General features: G+C 53.7%; 1 protein-coding gene across 3 annotated transcripts in view; it reads right to left on the bottom strand.

Annotated features, from left to right (window-relative positions):
• Window positions 1–1,706: 1,706 nt before the first annotated feature.
• The window catches only part of FKBP6 (FKBP prolyl isomerase family member 6 (inactive)), a gene marked incomplete at its 5' end in the record, with an annotated part of 33,382 nt that continues 13,399 nt past the window's right edge, over window positions 1,707–21,689 (bottom strand). For all 3 annotated transcript variants that reach the window (XM_079120068.1, XM_079120069.1, XM_079120067.1), the window contains one exon: window positions 1,707–2,046. The remainder of the gene's footprint in view (window positions 2,047–21,689) is intronic.

Genomic DNA, 21,689 nt, shown 5'->3' with positions numbered 1-21,689 from the left:
GCCACGTGCGATGCCCCAGGTGGGCACCCGAGGCTGCCGTGATGCCCACCTGAGTGGAGCCTGGCCAGTCCCTTTCTGGAGAGCTCAGACCCACGAGGAGCTGCGTGACCCTGGCGGGACCCAGGCAGTGTGGCCCCCTGCAGACATGCCTTTGGGGCGAAGGGCGGGGCCTCACGCCTGCCAAGCAGCCTCCGTGGGCTGAGCCTGTGGCCGGGCACCTGCCCCTCTGGTCTGGCTCCATGGCCTGCGCTGGGGCCACCTGCTTTCCCCTCTGAATGTTGCTATTGCCACGCACAGTGCTTCCCCAGGCGGCCAGCGCTGGGTTTCCTCTCCCAAGGGCCACACAGCAGGGTGGGCAGCAGCCCCGGGGTCTGTGTTCAGCCACGGCAACAACCTGATGGAGACCCGTCTTCGTCTTTAAAAGCCAGAGTGCTCTGAAAACTGGCTTCTAAGTCCCGGCGGAGGACTTACAGGTGCTCGCTCTGCTAGTGCGTTCCAGGGGCAGGATGGCCAGGAGTCCACCAGGAGTCCAGAGTCCAAAAGTAAATTTTGACCCTTTTGAAGGACAGGGTCCTCCAAGGGGCACCAGAGAGCGCATCTTAGGCTTTCCGTATTTCTAAGCTGCCGGTGGGTTTCCAGCGCGCCAGCCTCACCAGGGCACTGCTCTGCCGGGGGAGCCAGTGCGTGGCACGTGCCAGTGGTCCCAGCCACAGGGGAGGCCGAGGTCGGACTGCTTGAGCCCCGAAGCTTGAGGCCAGCCTTGGCAACAGAGTGGGACCCGGTAGCAAGGCCACATTGGAGGCCCAGGTGCAGAGACAACCACAGGACCACCTAGGGTGGCCAAGCTTTCAGAAAGGCCATTTTGGCTGTATGACCAATTGAGGCCAGAGAGGCCCAGCAGGGCAGGTGGCCTTGCTAGCTGCCACCTGGCTTGGCAGAGAGGCTGGACTGAGTGTGGGTGTCAGAAAGGTGGTCTGGTCTGGGCCCTCCTGGATAGGGACTAAGGAATGCCTGATGCAGATGAGGCCAGGCCACGGTCAAAAGTGCAGATTCGGGACCTTCAGCACGGTCCCCAGGTCCTCGTGAGAAAGCCATCCCGGGCGTCCACTGCAGCAGGGTGGGGAGTAAGTGCCAGGAGTCGCTGGGAGCCTCCTGGCAGTGCCCATCCCCCCTTCTCGGGCGCAGACCGCCAGGCCCGCTCCACAGGGTGGTTTCTGCCGGTGGTACTGGAACGTGGGCTGCCGCCAGGAGCCTCCAGGCTGAGGGCACGGGCCCTCCCCCAGCACACCTGTGGCCTGGTCCTGGAGGAGCATGTGCACTGACCTCAGGGCGCTGTGCTACGGGAAGCCCTGGGGAGCTCGCCTGCTGATGGGAATGCAGAGCTGGGGGTGACTGAGAGGGTGGGGACAGGGCCCAGGAGGGGGCGCCACGGCCCCAGGTGAGACACCAAGGCCTGCTGGGGAGCCAGGCCCAGCCAGGGAGAGGCTGAGCCCCAGGTGACCCCACGCAGGAAGGACAAACCGGCTTTGGTTCCTCCCCCGAGGGCCCATCAAGGGCCCCGCAAGCAGACCTGCGCTCTATCCTCAGGTGAATCCAGACTAGCTGAGGCACCCCCTGGCCTGGCCTTGACAGATGGCTTCCCCACCCCACGCAGGCTTTGGACGGCGAGCTGCACTCGCGCCATTAATTCACTGGATCTTGCCAGAACAAGGAAGCATTTATTTATTTACAACAAAAACATTTGTAACCTAATTCTCTCTTCAAAACAGAGAACCTAACAAAACACACAAAGCGATCTCTATTTGTACTGGCCCGGGACATGGCCAGCCGGAAGGGGGCTGGGGCTGGAGCAGAGCCAAGGACTAACTCTGCTGGAAGAGACCAGAAACCGCCTTTCACGCAGCAGCAGTTTTCTACTTGTCAGTAGCTGCCGTGGGTGGACCAGGCAGGACACACGGGCTGAGCGCGGCACCCGCGGAGCCCAGGTCGGCAGCACGGGCCAGTCTTCAGCAGGCGCCTCCCGCCTGGCAGTGGCACTCGAGGGGGCTAGGAGTCAAACATAGCGGTTAGCAGCAGCCCAGCAGTCCTGTGACAAGCAGCCACCACGGGACACACCCGATGTCCCAGCCCAGTGGATGGCGGGGCCAGAACCAGGGCATGGGTCAGGGACGGGCGTGGCTGATGGCAGCTGGTTGGAGGCTGGAGTCAGATGCTATCACGGCATGGCCCACCGGATGGTTCCAGAAACAGGCACCAGTGGACATGGTGGCTCCGAAATCTGGGATCAAGACACAGGACACGGGGGCTCTCTTGCCCAACATGTCTGAGCCACTGGATTTGATCCTCAGCACCACATACAAATAATTATATAAAATAAAGGTGCTGTGTCCATCCACAACTAAGAAACAAAAAACCCAAAAAACAACACCCCCCCCCGCCCCGGACCTGCTCCCAGAAGATCAGGACAGCAGGACCCGAGAGGTCCTCGCGCCAAGCTCTTCATTCGGCAGCTGAGGCCCCAGGACCCGTCTGCTTTCTGCTAGGGCAGGGCTTTTAATCCAGGAGCCCCTCTCAGCCGCTCCTCAGGGAGCCTCATCCTTGACCGCTCCTGTTAAGGGCCTCCTCCTGTTAAGTGCCTGTGATAACTGACCCCCCAGGGCAGCCATCTGAGGGCAGGCAGCGAGAGCGCGGCACACCTGGACTGCCGCAGGCCCCGCTGCCCACGTCCCCAGCTGTGATCATCCCGAGCCCCAGGAGTACTGGTGCCCAGAGCCGCTGTCTGGGCCCTGGTTCTGGTGTGGGGTGGGGCTGAGCCTCCCTCACTGCCCTCTGGTCGCTTCTGAGGCCAGGAGAGGAACCTGCCTGTGCTGGATCCCCCCAGCGCAGCAGCAGGTGACCCAGGAAAGGGGGAGGGGAGGCCAGCACTTCCTCACATTTGTTTCCATCTTTAAACACCAGGAAAGGTACCTGGGGCGCTTTTTAGCACCAAGCCACATCCGCAGTCCTTTTGAGACGGGTCCTCACTAAGTTGCTGAGGCTGGTCTTGAACTTGTGCTCCCCAGTCTCCTGAAGTCTAGCATTAACAGTGCTTTTCTACCATGGTACTCTGAGGGTTAAGCTCTAGTTCACACTAGGACTGTTAAATGACAGTTTATAAAAACTTGCACCAGTGAGATGAAACTCCAGTACCGAAGTCGGCACCCCGGTGGCACTCTTCCTAGCGGGACAGAGATAAGCAACAAATGCACCCAGGACACGGTGCAGCCTGGCGCGGCTGCTGCTGGATATAATAACCAGAGACAGCCTGTGAGGGATGGTTAAGTAGACTGGGTTTTGAGTAGTCAGAAGAACCATCCAGGCTGTAGGAACACAGGTGCGAAGGCCACAAGTTGGGGATGTGATGAGGGAAAAGAAGGAAATGAAACGGGAGTGACAGCCAGGGCGATCGGGAGGACTGCCTGGCACATGGAAGGACTTCAGGGTTTACTCTGGGTTCTCAAGGAGACTGACCCCAGCCGCTCTGTGGAGGATGGACTGCAGGGCAGAGCAGAGCGTGGGCAGCAGTTTGGGGATGGACTCACCAGCCCACGACAGCAGACTGGGCCGGTGCCCTGCTCCAGATTTTGAAAACTGGCAGTTTCTGCTCTCTTCGTCTGCAACACCTCACTTCCCATTTACTCCCCAGACCACAGACCCAAGCTGCCACATAAGTTCAACCGTGATAAGACCATTAGACAAGACATGGAGGCTACAGCTCAAAGTCCCAGCTAAGCCCAGACTTCCAGCCATCCCTGAGGCCCTCCAGACCAGTTCATCTGTCAGGCAAGTACCATCCAGGAACCTCACTTAAGGCCATGTGGAATGGAACAATTGCTCACTGAGCTCTGCACAAATTCCTAACCTACAAAATTGTGAGATATAATAAAATGGTTGTTTTAAGTCACTAAATTTTGGGGTACATAACTACATGGCAAATCAACAGAACAGGGGAAATGGAAGTATACTATGGTAAGATTTTTATGTCATGTATGAGATGGAACAACATTATGAAATTAAACTGTGTTAAGTTAAAGTAGAATACTGTAAATAAGAAAGTTGCATATTGTTAATTCTAGAGCAACCACTAAAAAACCCCATGATGCAACAGAAGTAAAATGGAATACCAAAAATAGAAACCCAAATGATTCAATTCAAAAGAAAAAAAAAGGATCAAAAGACAAATGTAAACAAAGCTGTTACAAACTTACACTCACCACATCAATACTTACACTAAATGTAAATGGTTTGACCATGTCAATTAAAAGGCAGAGATTGTCAGATAGGATTAAAAAACCCACAATGCACATATACATTGTTTATAAGAGAGACACATTAGATGTAAACATAGGTTACAAGTAGTACGAAGGGAAAAGTCACACCATGTAAATGACAAGGGTGATATGAAAGAGTAGCTACATTCAGATCAAAGTCTGGCTTTAGGGTCATATTTACTAGAGACAGAGTATGTTACTAGAGATTAAGAAGTGTATTTTATAACAGGGCCAATTCATTAAGAAGATAACAGTAAGTCTTCACCTAAGAGTGGAGCTCCCAAATACATGAAACAAAAACTAAGGGAACAGTGAAAAGTGGACAAAACCACAATTAAGAGTTGGAGATTTTAATACTCCTCTAACCTGAAAGCACAAGCAGACAGAAAATTAGTAAGGATACAGGGCTGGGGTTGTAGCTCAGGGGCAGAGCACCTGCCAATATGTTTGATCCTCAGCACCCTTAAAAATAAATAAGTAAACGTATCATGTCCATCTACAACTACAAAAAAATTTTTAAAAAAATTAGTAAGGATATACAACATGTGAATAACTATCAACCAGCTTAACCCAACTGACATTTATAGGACTCCATAACCAACAACTGTAGAATCAAAGTTTTCAATGCACATGGAAAAATCAAGAGAAGACTGTATGTTGGTCTACACAACAAATCTCAGTAAATTCAAATGGACTGAAATCACACAGATTACATCCTTTGACCACAGTGGAATTAGAAAACCAGAAAATCTCAAATATTTGGAAATTAACATACCCACAAGTAACCCACAGAGAAAAAAAGAGGACATTACAAAGGGAAGAGTGGATACCAGGGGGTCACAGCAACACAGTGGGAATGAACTGAAGGCCACGCAGAGCAGTGGGAACTCGGGGTTACAGAAGGACAAAGGGGACGGGGATGAAAACGGCCAGCGGACAGGCAAGGAGTGGGCTCTACAGGGGCCGACATGGAGGCTGTCTGGCCAGCCATCTTGCCAACATCTGTTGCTCCCTGAAAAGGGCCGTCAGCTGGGTAAGGGAACTCCCTTCCAGCGCTGGGAAGAGTTCATTCACGTGCCCCAGGTCAGAGCCGCCGTCTGGACGTGAACCCAGGAAGACCTCAACAGAGAGCTTGTCACTAGGAGCAGAGGAGTGATCTTGGCCGAGAGAGCCATGCAGCCTCACCTGGGTGAGAGCGTGTACCCTCCCCCTCGCTCCCCTCCCTCCTGCACACAGGAAGGGGCAGATCCCTCTCAGGCAGACCACAGACCGGCTGTGGGAGAGACAGAGCACATCTGAGGGTCACGTTTTAAAAACAACGGGAATAGGTCCTCCATGTTAAAATGACCAGGATGAAAACTGTCTAAGATGTTCGAGAGTCTGCTGCCCAGCAGGATGAGGTTCAATACAGCACAGCTGCGCAGCAGCCTCTGAAAGAAATCAACCTACATAAGCTGAGAATCCTCAAACTGGAGCAGACGCATAGAAGCAAATCAAAATGGCACATGCCAAGAAACGGGGGCCTAACAGCCTGTGTACAGACAGCTGTAGCCCAGCAGTTCAGAAGACATCACTGCAGATGTGTCACTGCATTAACGAGGGGCAGTCTGCAATTTAACCTGCAAAGAGCAAATAAAAACAGGAATGGACCCCGCAGCCTAACCTCAGTTCTTTGTGTGTGCCACTTGCACTGGAGCGGAGAAGCAGTGCTGCCCGCAGCCCTCAGGAGTGGAAGTAGCACGGAGAAGGACGGCATTACCCTGTGACCTTCCCGTGGGCCAGAGCGGGAGGAGCAGGGCTTGTGGATGCACTTGGCAGATGTGTGACTTATTCAAATCCAGCACCAGCAGTGCTGGCGTTGCTCAGGAGCACCAGAAGCTGGGTGAATGGCAGCAAGGTAGCTAACTGAGTTCTCCAAATAGCTCCCAAATGACACCCAAGACAAATGTCAACTCCAAAATGACACCCAAGACAGTGACATCAAAGCAGTGATGTAGGTACCACGTGAACTGCCACCAAGCTTTGGATCCACAAAGTTCTGCCGAGTGTGGGGCGCACATCTGGAATAGTCCAGCCACTTGGGAGGCTGAGGCAGGATAGTCACAAGTTTAACACCGGCCTCAGCAACTCAGCCCTAAGCAACTTGGTGAGACCCTGTTTCCAAAAAAAAAAAAAAAAGGGCTAGAGATGCAGCTCAGTGGTACAAGTCCCCGGGTTCAATCCCCAGTGCGGCCCCAAACACCCACCCAAACCCCACTGTCCTGAAATAATCCCCTAACAATAAAATTGCTGTACACGATTCAGCAGTGACTCAACAATTATGAGAGCCTACTATGTGCACTTCCCTTGGGTCGAGGGAAGCTGCTGTGAATGGGAGCACAGACCTTCCGCCTCTGTGTCCACAGTCTGGAGGATGAGGCAGGTCACAGACACCTGGCAGAGCCCCAGGTCCCTGCTGGGTGGCCAGCACATGACGTCGCTCCTGCCAACATGGCGCGCCCTGACCCTACTCCCTTTCAGCCCAGTTTCTCAAGATGCCCGTTTGGTGGCTTCCCACCCTCGGGTCAGAGGAGTCCGATTCCCTACCACCCTGCTCTGGAGACAATGTCTTCATCCTGCTACGGCCTCTCTGTCCTTCCTGCGTGAAACTAGGAGTAGCCAAGTCAGGGTGCGGAGTTCAGAGAGCCCCAGAAGACACAGCATGATCGAGGTCATCAGAGCTGGTTATCACCCATCCAAGTGGGGACTCACCAGGACATGTACAGCTTCTGGGAGCAGCACCTGGTAGGAATGGGGGCCACCCTGCCATGAGGCCAGCTGCATCTGCCGCATTGTCAGGCGTCCAGAAGAGGATGGCACGGGCAGAGCCACAGAGTGGCTGGATGGGGAGGGACTAGACAGGAGCCAGAGGGCAGAAATGATTTTTAAAATATTTTTTGAGTAGGTGGACATGAAACTTTATTTATAAGTGGTACTGAGGATGGAACCTAGTGCCTCACACATGCCAGGCAAGCGCTCTACCACCTAGCCACAGCCCCAGCCCAAAATGTCAGTTCTTTTCGGTGACCCTGAGTCGAGTTGGGAGCAACAACCTGCTGGCTGTGATCCCACCGTAACCTGTCTGATGCAATCACGCGGAGCAACAGCAGCCTGGGGGCCCAGGCTGAACTCGGTTCCCTGTGTCACTTGTAACTGTGGTCCAGCCTGGGTCCCAGTGGGACTTGTAGTATTCAGGACAGGAGCCTGCTGGAGCCCAGACAGCTCAAATGACAGAGTTCAGCACGGGGAAGCATAAATGCAGCATGGCTTGGTAATTCCACCACTAAGGGGATGGGTTATTCCACTGCCGAGGACCACGTGTTGTCCTGCATACGCACAGGTTGCTATGGCATCAACCTGACGGAAGAACGGACCCGCCCACACTGCTCTCGCCCACATTCAGGGGTTGCGACATTTTGCATCTGGATTGCTCCCCAGAGGTCCAGAGTTGGCGGCTTGGTCCCCAGCCTGATGCTACTGGGAGGAGGTGGAGCCTAGCGGGAGGACTCAGGCTGCTGACGGCATGCCCCAAAGGGGACTCTGGGACCCCCACCCTTTCCTCTCTTCCTGAACACCACGAGGTCAACAGGCCGCCTCACCATGTGCTCCCACCGTGTGCCTGGCCATAGGTCCAAAAGCAATGGGCCAACAAGCCACTGCATGGATCCTCCCAAACTGTAAGCCAAGGACACCTCTGCTCCTAGGAAGTTCCCTACCTCAGGCTGTCTTGTTATGGTAATGCAAGGCCACCCAACAGGGGTCCTATGGTATTTTAAGTCAGTAAAGGGAATGTTTTGGTACAACTGTTTAGGCTTTTGAATAAAAATAAATTGTGGCTTCAAATTAAGATTCAAAGTTAAACTACTGACAACATAAAGACCTTATATAAAAATAAAATTATGAAAGTATTAGAAACAGAAGACATTTCTTATCAGTTAAAAGGGGAAAATGCAAACAGATAACAAACAAACGAGAAGACGCTTAGATTTACTGGTCATCAGGGAAACGCAAATCAAAATATCAGAAGGGCTAAGCAGGCGGTCGCCATCAGCGTCTCACCACCTGACCCCAGTGACAGTAAGGCGGGCCTGAGTAACCAGGGAAGGCCTGTGCCCCTCCCGCCCACCCGGGAGCCCAGGAAGCTCAGCCTGACCTGCGGGGCTCCCACTGCCCCTCCCCTTGCTTCCCAAGTCTTCCAGAGGACAAAGGGCAGATTTAGTTCCCTTTGCCTCAGTAATGAAAGGCCTCTGAACTGAACTGAGTCCCATCAAGGACCTGCTCAGGGAAAGGACTGTGGGGCTTTCGAGGAAGGCTGCTGCCCCCCTGGGGCCGCCCGCTGCAGATGCACAGGATTTCATCCCTGCCTCCTGAAGGATTCAAAGGCGTGACCCAACAATAGGTCAGAAAGGGGAAGTCTTGTCTTTGTGGCAAGAAGAAGGCACTTGATAATCATTCTGACAAAAGCCCTTAGAAAAAACATTTCCTTAATATGATCTTAGAAAACAGCTCTTGTCAACCAAAGGCCAGCACCATGCTTATGGATGTGACAAGCGGCAGCTCGCTGCAGTCACGTTAGATGGGCGACCAGTCGTCAGTGCCAACGGAGCGCTTTGCAGGCACTTGCTCTGCACAAAGCAACGAGGCAAACCGTGCAGAAGGCGGGGAGGACGCGGGCTCACCTCACCTGCTTGTGACCACACACCTGGCCTCCAGTGAAGAACAGACCCACGGGGTGTTTGGTCACAGAGAAACAAACAGGCCGTTCACGGAAAGGACACCGTGCTCCGGGAACACGTGAGAAGATCTCAGTCAGGGATGCGCCTGCTGTTAACGAGATCCCACTCCAGAGGCACCACCTGGTGACGACAGCACGGACACGCGAGCGCTGCCAAGGCTGTGGACGGAGGGATGGCTCGGGCAATGCCTGCGTCAGGTGGACACACACCCTGCAACCCAGGCACACAGCCTGTAAATACGCATCCCAGAATACTCTGCGTGTCTACATCGTCCCTCTACCAACCAGTCACTGCTGAAGTATTACGATGCCCTCAGAGGAAGGAGCAGGCTCAGTCACCTCTTGAAAACGAGGCAGGCAGTGCTTAGCTGCTTGTGGAGGTGAGCAACTGAGGTCACAGCAACTTGGGAGGCCGAGGCAGGAGGAGAGCGAGCTCCAGGCCAGCCTGGGCAGCTGGGTGAGGCCTGGTCTCAAAAAAAGGAAGGGCTGATGGGGTAGCTCAGTGGTAAAGCACCCCTGAGTTCAAGTCCAGTACTAAAAAAGAAAAAAAAAAAAAAAAAAAAAAGAAAAAAGTGGTTCATGTCTTCACGTGCTTAGAAGCACCGGAAATGTATTTAAAACATATCCCAATACAAAATGCACGATTCTATTTGTGGAGAAAATTAAACATACACTCAAGGGTTGGGGTTGTGGCTCAGTGACAGAGCATTTGCTTAGCATGTGTGAGGCACTGGGTTTGATCCTCGGCACCGCATAAAGATACATAAATGAAATAAAGGTATTGTGTCCACCTACAACTAAATATATATATATATATATATATTTTTTTTTTTTTTAAAGAAAACATACATTCAATATTCTTGAGTATTTACCAAAAGACTTCAAAAAGGGAACATCTGAAAAATCACTGGAGCTCCATGGGGTTGGGCTGGGATTCAACATCCCTTTGTTTATTGGTTGCTTTAAACTATAAGCATGTAGCATGTTTTCTGATTTTAAGTATCACCCAAAAACTGGAGGTGGGAGAGAGCACAGCAGCAGCTGATACTGCTGAAGACAGCGCCCAAGTTCACCCGGGGGCGCAAACAGGCTGTTCCTTCACCTCTGGAAAGCTCTGAAAATGTCCCTAAGGAAAGGTTTAATGGTTAAGTGACAAGAAAAAGTTCAGTCCAGTCTGCATCCTTCCAAATGACTTTAGAATAAACCTTTGGAGCACGAAGGCGGTGGGAGAGGTGACCTCCCAGGTCTCTGCGGATGCAGGGGGCTGGCACCAGGACCCACTCATTCAATTTTCAAATCGGAACTGATAAAAAGGGAATGTGTTAGCATAAATGAGAGCGTGTCAAAGCAGGAAGCTCACGTTTCATTGCAAACCCAATCCACATAGCACAGAGGTGGCAATTCAGAGAAAAAAGCTGCCCGTATCCATGGCTCAAGCGAAGATGAGCCCTGAGACCTACAAAGACAATGGGAGGCAGACCAGGTGGGACGCAGATCAAGGCCCGCTGGGGACTCCGGCTGCAGAAGATAAGGCGGGCAAGCTGTGCCAGGCCTCAGGAAAGCCCAGCGAACACCAGCAGAAACCCAAGCAGCGATGGTATCGGTGTCTGCAGTAATCGCACAGAATAATGAGCAGTAATCAAAGAAGGGTGTGAAAATGTGAGAGAGATGACAGAGAAGTGATGTCACCCTGGAATCACAAGCTGGAGGCTAGAGCCCAGGAAGTGTAAGTCGGAAATTCAAGAACAAAGAGCTGAGGACTGGGACGGGGGAGCAGGGTTCCCTCCCACGATGGCCAGTGGCTGGAAACTTCCCTGCAGTTGTGTGACAGCCACCCAGAGCCCAGAGATCATCTGGTGAGACACTGATGAAAGTCATGAATCCCTCTCCAAAATCTCAGAAAATGAACAAATATTTTATAAAATAAATGTGAACAAAAAACCCCACAAAATAACAAAGAAGAGATTCACAGGCCCTCCCTGAACCGTGTAAGTGGACCTCTTTCCCAAAATGTCCTACGCAAATCCTGAGGCCCTGGGCATAGTCCCAGCTGAGAAGGCCCATGATCCCGGCCGGGCCAGTCCTATGCTCTCATGGGACACTCTGGCCTTGGGTCCCAGTGCTCCCTGCTGGCTCCTCCTCGCCCCACCTCCACAGCTGGCCCTGGTTCCCGGGGATCCTGCTCTGCACTGGCTGCCGGCCACAGCCCTGCAGCCTCCTCTCAGCTCAGAATGTGGTCTTCCCAGTGGCCACAGCCCTGGGAGTCAGGCAGCAGGACCCCGGGAACAGCGGACTCAGTGGTTCCCTGGAGCCCACCCCGCTGGCGTCAACTGAGTACTGGTCCTGCCGGGACCCTCAACCACCGCGGCTTTCCAATGTCACCCATTTCAAAACAAGCCACCACTTAAATGTGTGTCTAGTTGCCATCCCCCATTCTCTTCTCCTGGCAGGGTCTTGAGAAAGTGGTCCACAGTACTGGGCTGTGCAGGCCAGACGATGCCCGTCACCTGGGAGCCTGCAGGGACCACAGACCTTCAGACCATGCCTGCTGCAGGCATCCCGGGGAGATGCGGCCCAGCAGCGCCCTGCACACTGCCCCGGCCGGCTCCCGCCAGTCACCTTGTCTCTGCTGCGAGCTCACCAGCAAGACGCCACGTGGAGCCCAGGGCTCTCCCTCCATCCCTCCCTTAGCTGCCGAGGTTCTTCAACCATTTTTGCTGCAGAGGCCCCACAGGGAGGCGGACGGCAGTCACAGCATCAGCGTACACAGGGCCGTTTCAGTGGTTCCTGTGTCCCCGGGGCCCACCGAGCAGACCCAACTAGCCCCTGCTCCAGTCTCTCAGTGTCCATGGTGGCTCCTTCCCCGGGCTCCGGTCCCCTTTCAATCCCTTATTAGCACGCCCAGGGTGCATCCTTGGCCTCCTGGCCTCTTCCCACCGGTAGGGACACTCGCTCTTAGAGATCATGCCATTTTCACTCTTGGCTCCCGCCTCTCTCCAGCCAGGCCTCCTAACTGTCTGCTAGTCACCTCCACCTAGACGTCCACAGGCATTCAAGTTCAACAGGCCTGAAACCAAAAGCTGCTCTTCCAAACCTCCTTCATTTGGCAGTAGCTCCACGGATCAGCCGCCAAAACTGGAAATCTGGGGATCAGTCTTGGTTCTTCCCCCTTACACGGCCCCATCCCAACACAAACTGCATGAGTTTGCCACCTCAAACAGTCCCTGAACCCCCGCCCCCTGCACTGTCTGCATTCAGCATGTGAGCAGCATGTGTCGCCTGGTTCCAGCCTGCCCCTCACGTATCCCCCTTCCTCCACCTGCCAGGGTGGGCGTGACCGTGTGGGGGGTGGTGTTCAAAGAGCATCTGGCTACAGCGCGCGAGGAGCTTCCTAAGCCCCTGAGCACGCTACCACACGGCACCAGGACTTACGACTAAGGATTATGAGGTGAGAATCAGCCTGTTGTTTCTGTAGGCCCAACTGATCAGCAGGATCCTTCTAAAGAGGGAGGCAAAGTGTCAGAGGAAGAGCCACATCAACAGAAGCAGAGGGGCTGGAGGCTGGGAGACAGACCTTGACAAAGCCAGGGGAACTGAGCTTTGGAGGCACCATGCCACTGTCACTGAGGCTGGAGGAAGGGGCACCAGCCAAGGAACACAGGCGACCTCTCAATCCAGTTCTGACAGAGGCAACGGAGACACAGAGACATGCTCCACTCAGCTCCCTGCAGAGGGCAAAGGGCGCCGCACAGAAAGGCCTGCTCCCACTGTCTTTCTCTGCCCTCGTGCTCAGGCTGAGATGCTGACGGTGACAGCTGTGGCCGCTGTCACCGTAACAGGGCAGACCAAGTCCCTCTCGCCTTGGGAGCATATGCCTGTCCTCTGAGGAGAGGGACTTTCTGTCCACGCTCTTCGCTCCTCTCTGCTAGGTCCAGTACCCTTCTCTAGGTGCCTGGAACTCTCAGGCTCAGTCGGGTCACCTCGGCTTCCTCCTGGATCTGTGGCTGCTCTCGGGTACAGGAGAGCATCAGACAGCAGCCTGCAGAACGAGGACAGCTGGAACATTCTCTCCTGGACGGCCCACAACACCTGCTGGTGGTTCCCTGCTGCAGAGCCTCACTCCTTCCACTACTTACCTGGCTGCTGACTTATCCAGACTGGTGTCCAGGGTCACATGTGCTTGGTGGCAGGGCTTGGCATTGATAACAAACCTACGAAGTTAAAAACAGACCAAGCCAACGTCTGACGGCCTTAATGAAGCACATCCTGAACAAGCACGCATGACCCTGAGTGACAGATGACACAAGGCCCAGCAAGCTGAAATGACCTGGCTAATGTCACAGTCAGAGACCTAAGATGGAGAATCCACATTCCATTTTTCAAACCCCCCAATGAATCACAAAGGACACCTCCATGATCGTTCACTTTGAAGACCAGAAAAGGAAACCCAGTTATCTTCTGAAATAATTATGGCCTCACTGATCCCTTGCCCACAAAGAACACAGTCCACAAAGCCCATCTCAGTGGGAGGCGGGCTGTGGGCCCATTAGGGCTGCCAAGAGCGTGGAGCAGGTGAAGGGCCAAAGAAACGCACTGGGGAAGGCTTTCCCAGGAAGGGGCAGGAAGAGGCAGCGAGCTAAGAGCAGGCACTCAGAGCAGACAACAAAGGGCACTTCAGGGACACCTCCGGCGCTGGAGAAAAGGCCTCTCAGCCTCCAGAAGATCAAGAGCCCATGTCTAACGCTGCCTGGAAAACAGCCTGGCCTTCGCCTGGCAACATGAGCGCCACGGCCTGGCCAGTCAGCCTGGAGGGAATGCACATCCATTGCAGGCAGGAAATACAGAGTGGAGACATGGGGAGAAGAGGAGTCAGGAACGCGTCGCCCCACGGACACACTGGCAGGTCATTAGGGCTTGTCAGATGCAGGCTAGTCTAACTGGATGCATGAGCCGTCTTTGGAGGCTCAATACCAGATCTGAGTTTTCTCTTAATCTCTTTGGGAAGAAGCGTTGAAACAGATGCCCCATCTAGATCCGGCCACACACTGTGAGAGATGATGATCTGCCCTAGGGTTCCTGGCAACTGGCCAGGAGGCCGGACACCGGAAGGCCACGCTGCAACGGGAGAACCTGGCCCCAGAGGCTTCAGCTCTTGGCCTGCTGCTCCCGTGCTCACAGCGGGCTGACTCCCAGCCAGGACTAAATTCCAGAATCTCAGCTAACAGGGCTCTCCTCGGCCTGGCCTCATTTCCACCTGGGCCTCTGGGGAGCTGTTCTGACTTCCCAGAAAACATGGTTTTTTTTTTTTTTTTTTTTTTTTTTTTTTTTACAGTTTGTTAGGATGGCCTTTCCCCAAGGCTGTTGAGACAAGGCCTGATCCTCTTAACTCTGTACAGCCCAAAAGCTTCAGCTTCCTTAGGGATGGAAAGCAGAGAGGAGGAGGAGATTCCTAAACATCTGGGAGAAGGGGCATCTGACCAGGGCCGAACTCCAACCCAGTGAAGCGGCTGGGGCGATTTACAGCTCCAGATACTGTAAAAACCTAATGAAAACAATGCCGCCGTCACACGCACAGCCCTCCTGGGGGATGGGCGCCAACGCTCTAGCTTGTTCCTTCCCACCCAAGAAATCCTCCTGCAAGGAGGAAGGGTCGCGCGCGTGTCAGCGAGTGCTGTGCGTGTGGAATGCTGCCTGGACCCAGGGAGAACACTCCTCTGGTAAGCCAGGCCTCCTGCCCACGCAGTGCAGGCTCTGCTCACTCTGCAGGTCACCTTCAAGACACAAAACCAAACCAGGAACCACAGAGGAAAACGACCCATGAACCTGGGGAAAACCCTGAGTTTATGTGAGAAGTACCCATGGCTCAGACAGGCAAGCGCTTCCGGAGCAGCAGACAGAAGCAGGTGATCTGCACCAACAGCACAGAGGCCAACAACCCCCAGCTGTCTCCACTAGGAGGTGGCAAAATGCAGATGAAGTCAGGCAGCACTGCGCCAGTCACTTCAGGAAACAAGACCCAAGGGGGAAAGAGCGGCCAGCGCAGTCGCTACTATTCAACACAAGCTCCTTCCTTCTGGTTTTGGGAGTCCAAAGCATCCTGGGTGGCTCCACCTTAAGGCACTGGCCCGAAAAGCCCGCCCAGGTCAGCAGAGTTGCTGGCTGACTTTCCTGTTCCATCCCTGAAAGTCAAATGGCCACAGAAACCAAGTCCTCTTGGAGGCCTACAACACAGCAGAGTTCAGCAAACAGGCAGAAAAACGAGCATCAGGGGAAGAGAGGAGGCATGCGGAAAGGTCCTCAGGATGGCTAGCGTTTTAGTCAGCTTTCATTGCTGTGACCAAAGACCTGACAAGAACAATTTTAGAGGAGGAAAAAATTTATTGGGCCCAATAAATTTGGCAAAAGTGTGTGGCAAAGGAAAGCGACTCAGGACCTGACAATCAGGAAGCAGAGAGAGCTCTGCTCAAAAAGGACAAAAGAAACCCCATGTTGGGTGCAGTGACACACCTGTAATGCTAGAGGCTAAAGCAGGAGGCTGCAAGTTCAAAGCCAGCCTCAGCAATTTAGCAAGGCCTAAGCAACTTAGCAAAACCCTGACTTAAAACAAAAAAGAGCTGGAGATACGGCTCAGTGGGTAAGCACCCCTGCATTCAATCCCTGGTACCAAAACAAAAGTAAACAAAACATAACCCCTAAAGGCACACTCCCGTGACCCACCTCCTCCAGCCATACCCTACCTGCCTACAGCTACCACCCTGCCAATCCATTCAAGTGAATTAAAGGCTCTGAGCCCAATTATTTCACCTCTAAACTTTCCTGCATTACCTCACACATGAGCTTCTAGGGGACACCACAGGTCTAAACCCTAACACCAAGGGAAGTACTCGTGGATGCCATGATGATCACTGAGATCTGCCTTAAACCAACCCAGCAGTGCCAGGGCAGCAGTGTGACATCAGAAATCTGTATCTGGATATGAAAGCTGGAGTGTTTAGCGGGGGCTCGTGCCTCCTTGGCCTGGGGTCACTTCTTCCCAGTACTGCAGCCTGTGGCTGAAGGCCTGAGGAAGGCTACCACTGGGTGTGAGGGCAGGGCGGAGGGAAGCGCCTGCAGGGGACTGTTGCTTATGTGGCTGGGTCTTTAACCCCAGCTGCACCACAGGGATTGGCACTCTGACCAGGGATGTGTCCCTCCGGCACTGTAAACCTGTCCTTCAGGCAGCATTAACTGGATGCTCTAAATGCAAACCAGTAAGACTTCGGAGACCACAGAGTGCAGACAAGCTGGCGACTGTGGGGACAAACTGTGCAGCACCCCCATGGAGCAGCCTGGGGCTGATGGCAGAGGCTACTGAGAGGGCTTCCCAGGGTCTTTGGGCTGGAGAGTTTAAATGGCTTCTACCGGATCACACCGGCTGGGAGGGCAAGGAGAGCTCATGGCAGGAGCCTGAGCCCCCCAGGACTGACCCTGGAACCCGAGGAGCTGCCAGTTCTAGAGTCACCAGCGCTTGAACAGACAGCTTGAACTGACCAACTAAGGGCTGCTGGTGCACAGGCGGGCGGCAGTTCCAAGCAGAGCAGAGACCTGCCTTCAGGAAGGCCCACGCCCGTGGAGGAAGGCGAAGCCGGCAGCCGTGGGCTGTGGAGCGCTGGTTTCCCACCGGAGAGCCGGACGGCGGGCAATGGTTCTAACTCTGGGAGTTCACGGACTGGCGGGCAGTGGCCAATGGCCTGACTACAGGGAGAGGCGGAGGGTAAAGAAGGCCCACCACAAGGGGACTGCCGGGGAAGGCGAGGGTGCAGCCCCGGGGAGAGCTCCCAGGGCCGAAAGGTGCCTGGACTCCACAGCAATGCCTGGCTTGTGTCGGGGAACTGTGGAATAGGGAGGCGTGCTGGACCTACGAGTCTGTGCCCTCTGAGGTCAGCAAGACAGACGGCCGAGTGGCCCCACACAGGGAGCACCCCGAGGGGGACCATTTCTTTTTCTTTCTTCCCCAATTGCCTCAAGCCCTATCCTACTAGAGACGGCGGTCACAGGACCAGGGCTGTAACTCCCAGAGCTGGCAGCAGTGATTCCCAAGCAAGAGGTCAGTGCCAAGAAGTCGTCTTCAAGTCCAGTGCCAGAGTCCTACGGGCTGGGCTGTCTCAACCCTGTCCGGCTAAATCAGGGCTACCAGTGATCGAGGAGCCTGCCAGGGGCAAAGGCAGCTCTGCGCCCTCGCAACCTCACTGACCAGAACAGCAGCGCTGCAGGGGGGCCCCTGCTGGCCTGGCGCCTGGGGGAACCTGGCGACCCTTCAAAGGTGGCAACGCTGGGTATGAAGGAGCTGAGGGTAAAGCAAAGCAAATGAATTTATATGTGAAAGAAACTGTAGCACCTGCAAGGAGGCTCAGAGCCAGAGAAGACGTCCCTCTTACATGTCTGAAAGGGGGAGGCTGTTTTTGGAGGCCACTCCTGCTCCTGGAATCTGAAGAGGCTGGAGGGAAGCCTGCCTTGTCCTGGAGGCTTTCAAATGACTCGACCACAGAGCAGCCTAATCACTACCGGCTGAATGGGAGCCTGGCAGCGGCCTGTCTTTTGAACTGTACCTGTTTTGCTGTTAAGCAGCCCAAGGCTAGGGACTCGGGGAGGAACGGGACATAAGAAATAAATATACTGGTGCACATCTGTAGTCCCAGCTACTTGGGAGGTTGAAGTGGGAGAACTGCTTGAGCCCAGGTTAGTTTAAGGCCAACCTGGGGAACATAGCAAGACCCTGACTCAAAAAAAAAAAATAAATAAATAAAATAAAATAAAATTGGTCTCTATTTTTATTTACTAGGAATTGAACCCAAGGGCACTGAACCACTGAGCCACATCCCAGTCCTTTTTCTTTTGAGACAGGGTCTCACTAGGTTGCTTACAGATTAAGTGGCTGAGGCTCACTTCAAACCTGTGATCCTCCTGCTTCAGCCTCCTGAATTGCTGGGATGACAGGCGCGCACCACCACACCAGGATCCACCACTGATACACAGCTCCTAAAAACCTTGGTGTCTCCAGGATAATGAAAGGGCTTGCTTTGGTCTGCTACTGAGGCCACTGGGAGCTGGGGATCCTCAGGTTAGGGGCTGGTTGCCAGGAAACCAGTCATGTGATTAGGGAAGTGAGATGGGGTGAAGACTAAGCTGATCACCAGTGGCCAGTAATTCACTCCATCACAGGACGACCTACAGACCTCCAACCACAGGCTTCAGAGAGCTGCTGGCCAGGGGGAGGGGCTGGGAATGGAGTGGCCGGGGCCTGAAAGCGCAGCCCACTCCTCTGCCCCTTGCAGTGCCCTTTACACTAGACCGCGGACTAGGGGTCAGCAGCTCTGGGAGCTCTTCTCTGGGCCCACGGGAGGATCTAAGGGGACAGGCAGCACTGACTGGAGTCTAAGGCAGGAGCAGTCAGGACGAGCTGCAGACCCGACAGGAGGAGTGGAGAGTCCAAGCCGAGCACTGCAGGACAGCCACTGGTGTGGATCTCAGCCGCCTGTGTCGGAAGCCGGGTGCTCCAGACGCACCGAGTGCCATCATGAGACACAGAGCAGGGATTTTTGTGTTTTCTTACATGGGAGGAAAATGAGTGGCCACAGATGGGATGGGTCACAGTTGTCACTGACAGCTGCTGAGGCCGGAAGCTGAGTGTGGCCCATCGCTGACATCACTTTCTTGGGCTACAAGCTTGAGAGTTTCCATAGGAGGAGGCAGAGAGGGATGGCAGCAAAGAGGAAAGCCAACAGGACTCCTGGATTCTAAAAACTGGTTGCTGAGATGAAAAGGGAAGATATAGAAGATGAAGTACAATTCCTGGGACGAGGGGAGGGAAGATCTTTAGAAGACTCAAGGAAACAGAGGATCCACACAGAGTCTCACCCCTGACCAACAGATGCTGCAGGACAAGAGGGAGGGACAAAGAGAGGACAACCAGTTAGAAAGGGCAACCGGAGCCTCTGGATCCGAGGTGCTCTGGGAGCCAGGTGCTCAGCAGAGGAGCTGTGCACTGGGGGCCTGCACGCACCACCAGAGGACACGACATGGGACAATTCCAGACAGGAAGACATGCTGCTTAGAAATCACCACCCAGGAAACAGACTGTCCTCTGACGATGAGGTGTCAGAGAGAGGGCCCAGGTGGGGAGCAGGAGGAGGGTGTGAGGAGGGGGACCTGGAGCAGGGAAGGAGCCTGAGCGCTCCTGGCAGGAGGGGCAGCCTGACTGGGGAGTGGGGCTGTTAACCTGGGGTGAGTCAGGTCCCCTCCACTGCAAGCCTATTCTGTGTCCTCATGGGTGCACTCTCTCCACACACATGCAACCTGTATCCATGCGTACACGCACACGTAGCATACATGCATACACACATACACATTTTTTGGGTTTTTTTTTTTTTTTTTTTTTTGTAGTCCTGGGGATCCCACCCAGTGCCCTGTGCATGGGAGGCAAGTGCTCTACCACCAGGCTACTTCTGCAGCCTTGGCTGTACGTTTTTAATCACGGGTTGGGCTGCGCAGTGGTGCACGCCTGGGATCCCAGGAGGGCAGGAAGATGGCAGGTGGAGGCCAGTCTCAGCAACTCAGGCGACCCTGTCTCTAAGTGAAAAATAAAAAGGGTTGGGGTGTTGCTCAGTGGTAGAGCACCCCTGGGTTTAATCCCCAGTATTAAAAAAGAAAAAAAAAAAAAAAAAAAGAATTTCTTGGATATGCAAAGATCCACTTTATCTTCTATACATCCAATTTCCAAAGTTGCTCCAAAATGCTGGGACAACAAGGAAGTAAATTAAAAAGGGATCCAGGAAATAGTGGATTCAGCACAACAGATAAAAGCGGAGGACAGCAGCTGGGTCTCTGCCTGGAGAACAGTCTGCACAGCGTTAGGCAAATACGAACACCTCAGGAGGAGGTCCCTTCGAGGAAAGGGATCCGCAGGTGGTATGGTACCACAGGTTAAAAAGACAAGGACATGATAAAGGCAAACCATTCAGTGTGTGTGTGGGGGGGGGGGGGGGGCAGGAGGAATTAAAAACTGTAGGAAAAATAAAAACTCATAGCTCTTTTAAAGTAATAATCTCATCATTCAGAGCAGCGCACAGGAACATGTCTTTAGCTTATGAAGCCAAAACCATCAGGATGAACATGTGATTTTCAGTACACTGATCCAAGAGTGGCAGGAGAGGAAGGAGATGGCACTGCAGGACGTCGCCGACACATGTCTAAAACCCAGAAACCAAAAGAGGGCAATAGGCACGTAATTTTTAGCTCTATGGAAAACGCCCCAGAAGAGACGGTTACAAGGCAAAGCTGGCTTCCCTTTTACATGGGATTTTTTTTTTTTTTTTTTAGCTTGATGGCTCTGGGCCAGACTGGCAGGGTTTGACTCGGGGTTCTGTCATTTACTGGCTGTGTAACTTTGGCAAGTTACTAGGCTTCCTCGTGTGTAATTCATCCTCTGTAGAGAGATCCTCCTCCACGTGATGGAGCTGTTATATTAAAACACTGATGCATACACATTGTGTAAAAGAATACCTGGCATATGAAGTACGACACATAAAAATTCTGATCAAAGTTAATAAAGATAAACTGGGGAAAAACTCAACGAACCTACAGTCATGATATCAAAGCAGAAGGGGCTGGGGCTCAGTGGTACAGCACTTGCCTAGCATGTGTGAGGCCCTGGGTTCAACTCTCAGCACCACATATAAATAAAGGTCCATCAACAAACAACTAAAAAAAATTTAAAAAAAGCAATCTAGAAGAAAAATAAAACATGACAAACCAAAAGAACGGAAGCCAGGCTGAGCTCTTCAGGAGCTTCCCCGTCACTTCTAGGGCAGAGGCACCTCCCAGGGCTCCTACTTCGGCTTCCTGCCTTCCATTAGCTCTTGGCTAACCAACTGCTACTAAAAGCTTTTCTCCCCACCAGAAAGTGAGCGTCAGTCCTTTGCACCAGCTACCACAGGCCATTTCCAGAGCCTGGGCATGACAGCCTGCCTCGGAAGGTGAGCACCTCTCCCCGGCACTCGGATGGGCCGTCCTCCAGGCCTGGCGCAGCAGAGCCTCCCTACCACGAGCACGACAGCTCACGGGGCTCCTCCTGTGTTACCTGATTCGACTGACGGTCCTGTCCCATCAGACCCCGATCCCTGCAGGCCAGGACTGCAGGTGCGGTACGGGGCCTCTCGTGAGCTCCATAGCATCCAGCCCCACGGTGTCTGAAGAGAGCCAGCTCGCTCAGACACAGTGGAAGGGGTCAGTGACGACTTCACCACTAGTGGCCAAGCAAGAGGGAACGCGCTCCCGCTGCTCAGACCTGCTTCCTCTGCGGCTGTGCCTTGTCGACCAGCAGCAAGAAAACCTCCATCTGCTCTCAAACCAGGACTCTGCTATTTCCTTTTCTGGTGTGACTTTTCCCTCAAGACGGGATCTTGCTAGGTTGCCCAGGGTGGCCTTGAACCCCTGGGCTCAAGCAGTGCCCCCACCTCAGCCTCCCGAGTGGCTGGACTGCAGGGGAGCGAGCACCTCTGACCAGCACACTCCACCGCTACTTGAAGGACTCTGAGGATGGGAGCCGCCACCCTCCACCTTCAAAG

This window comes from Sciurus vulgaris (genome assembly GCF_902686455.1).
Source record: "Sciurus vulgaris genome assembly, chromosome: 18".
Classification (NCBI taxonomy): domain Eukaryota; kingdom Metazoa; phylum Chordata; class Mammalia; order Rodentia; family Sciuridae; genus Sciurus; species Sciurus vulgaris.
The sequence above is the reverse complement of the archived record's forward strand: the minus strand, read 5'-3'. Positions and strand labels throughout refer to the sequence as shown.